The sequence below is a fragment of the Orycteropus afer genome, unplaced genomic scaffold (assembly GCF_000298275.1).
Source record: "Orycteropus afer afer isolate SDZICR_OR568_19922 unplaced genomic scaffold, OryAfe1.0 scaffold00149, whole genome shotgun sequence".
Taxonomy (NCBI): Eukaryota; Metazoa; Chordata; class Mammalia; order Tubulidentata; family Orycteropodidae; genus Orycteropus; species Orycteropus afer.
The window spans coordinates 1,669,352-1,672,433 of record NW_006921736.1 but is presented as its reverse complement, the minus strand read 5'-3'; the positions used below and the strand labels follow the sequence as shown (position 1 = coordinate 1,672,433).

General features: G+C 37.5%; 1 non-coding gene across 1 annotated transcript; it reads left to right on the top strand.

The window, feature by feature from the left end:
- The first annotated feature begins 412 nt into the window (after window positions 1-412).
- Window positions 413-519, top strand: LOC122150479. Its single transcript, XR_006163690.1, has one exon. It is a non-coding gene; the product is annotated as a U6 spliceosomal RNA (small nuclear RNA).
- The last annotated feature ends 2,563 nt before the right edge of the window (window positions 520-3,082 follow it).

Genomic DNA, 3,082 nt, shown 5'->3' with positions numbered 1-3,082 from the left:
ATTCCACAAGGCTTCTGCTTATATGCAGGAAGCAGACTATATTTCTTAAGGCAGCTACTCAGCTGTTCCCAGTAGATTCTACCATGGAGTTGATTACCAGTCTCATCATGGGGAATACTATATCCAGCTATCCAGCTACTCAACCAGGCTCAGCCAAATTGATGCACCAACTGAACTACCACAGATATATACATAGAGAGAGAGGGAAAGACTTCCAGCAATATGGTGGAATAGGCAGAATAGGCAGACATGCTACCTAGACTCCCTATAACAAAGTAACGAGAAACCATATAAAACAGATACAGATGACAATCCTAGAACCCTGAGCTTGAAAGGATAAAAAAGTGAATCAAATACTGATAGAAGAAACTGAATGAAAACAGGAAACAAGGAGACAAACAAAACTGTTATTGTGCTCGCTTCAGCAGCACATATACTAAAATTGGAACAATACAGAGAAGATTAGCATGGCCCCTGTGCAAGGATGACATGCAAATTCTTGAAGCGTTCCATATTTTTAAGTGGGAAAGGAGATGTTGCATTGTGCTAAATTGTCATCAATGTCATGAGACAAAGTGCATGTGATCTGCTGTATGGAAAGTGTATTTGCTCTGTAAATTTTCACCCAAATCACAATAAAAATAAAATTTTTTTAAAAAAATATTCTAATCATACAGAAAAAAAAACCAAAGCTGTGATTGTCAACTGGCCTGATACGGTGGCCATTGTGAACTTTTGCAAGGATCATTAAGCGGTTCCACTTGCTGAGGACTGCACAGGCACCCACACCAGTAGCTGGTAACTAGGAAGGTGTGATATTCCCCTTATTCCTCAAACTCTCCTGGTGACAAGAGGTATTATATTCCCCTACCCCCCTTGTGAACTGGCAGGAATTCCACCTCAGACTGAGCGCCCTACCCCAAGGCACTTTCTGGAAGGCAGAGACTCGTCCTATTCCAAGACCAGTCACCCTGACTCCAGGCACATTTTAGCCTGGCAGGAACTCATTCTGGCACCAGATACCCTATCCCTGCTGTACACTTGGCCAGAAGGAACATCACATGAGTGCCCTGACTCCCAGTTTTTTCCTTTCTTTTTAAATTCTTTCTCTCTCTTTTTCCTTTTTCTTTTCTTTCTCTTCTCTGTTTTCTTCTGTCCTTTTTTTTTTTGCTCCCCTTTTTCTTTTTTCCTTCTTTTTCCCAATCCTTTGTTTTTCCTTATTTTTTCATTACTATTTCCTTTTTCTGCTCTTTTTCTTTTTCCACCTCCTAAGTTTTCTTTCTTGTCCATTTTATCCTTCCCTTGTTTTTCTTATGGCTTATTTTTCTCTTTTTTTGACTGTTGCTGTTTGTTTTTCTACTTGTGTTTTTCCTCTCTTTTATTTATTATTTTCTTTTTTGTGTGTGCAGTTTTTTTTTTCTCTTGTTTTTTTTTGTCCTACCCAACAAGAGGTAGTAACCATGCCAACACCACCACACCACATCTATACCTTCTCAAGTCCCACCCACTGAGAAAAGGCCACCACCTGCATCTTCACCAACTAATCAATGATAAATTGTGGCCAACACCAGTTCAACCAGCCCTCAATGGTTCTACAGAAACAGTGAACAAAGAAATGTGCACATGTTGTCAGCTTCTAGCACACCCAACAGGAGAGAACTGCTGAGTACCTAAGTGCTTCCAAAATAGCAAACAGATTAGCTTATCAGCCCCACAAGTCAGATATATCAAAGTCAAAAATAAAAAAAAAAACTTGGGAATAACAAACATACCAACATACAATCACCAGTTAAATAAAAACACAACAACATCATAATATCTCGGGCACACAGAAAGAAACAAGATAAAGCAGTACAAACAAGGAATGAAATACAGAGCCAAAAACTGTCCTGTGTAAGAAAAAGCCCTGGAACTACCTGGTAAGGAATTCAAAAGAATTATATTTAGGTAACTTTAACAGATCTAGAGATGGGTCAAGAAAAGCATTGGCAAAGTCAGAGAAAATGCAAACACTCTAGACAAATTCAGGAAAACAATACAAGAAAAAAACTGAAAAAATAAATGAAAAATTGGAAATCATACAAAGATAGCAAATAGAAATCTAGAAGATTAATACTAAAATTTCAGAAATAGATAAAACATTGAATGGCAAAGGGAAGTGAATTGGTGGAAGACAGAATTAGCAAGATTGATGGCAAATCTCTCAATACTATTTTGCTACAGAAACAATCAGAAAAAGAATTTTAAAAATGAAGAAAGCCTAAGATATATATGGTACACCATCAAAAAGAACCTACAGATGATTGGAATTACAGAACAAGAGAGAAAAAAAAAGAGAGAGAAAGAGAGATTAAATTGTCAGTTTTGTTGGAAGAGAACTTTTCTAATGTGAGTAATAAGAAGATAAGTATTCAAGAATCTCAGGGAAAAACAAATAGTATAGACCCCAAAAGAAAATAATCAAGACAAAAAGACATATCATAATCAAGCTTTCTAAAACCAAAGAATCCTGAAAGTAGCTTGGGACAAACAAAAAAATTACCTACAAAGGACAACCAATAAGACAAAACTCTGATTTCTCGGCAGAAACCATGTAGGTGACAGGGCAATGGGATGACATACATAAAACCTTGAAAGAATAAACAACAGCCAACCAAGAATTGGGAGCTCTGGTGGCATAGTGCCTAAGGCATTTGACTACTAACCAGAATGCTGGTAGTTCAAATCCACCAGCCAACCCTCAGAAGGAAGGTTGAATAATCTACTTCCAGAGTGATACCATCTTGGAAACCCAAGGAGGGGTCAATATGAGTCGGATGCAACTCGATAGCAATGAGTTGAGTAACCAAGCACTATTTATTCAGCAAAATTATCCAAAAATATCATGGTAAAATTAGAACATTTCCAGATAAAAAGAAATAAAGAAATTTGTAGAAACCACACCAACCTTACAGAAGATGCTAAAGAGAGTTCTCTAGGACAGAAAACCAGCAATAGCAGACATCAACCTGAGATTCACACGCATTACAACATCACCCAGAAACCAACCCAGATTTAGAAGTCTCATTTGACTGCTAACCAG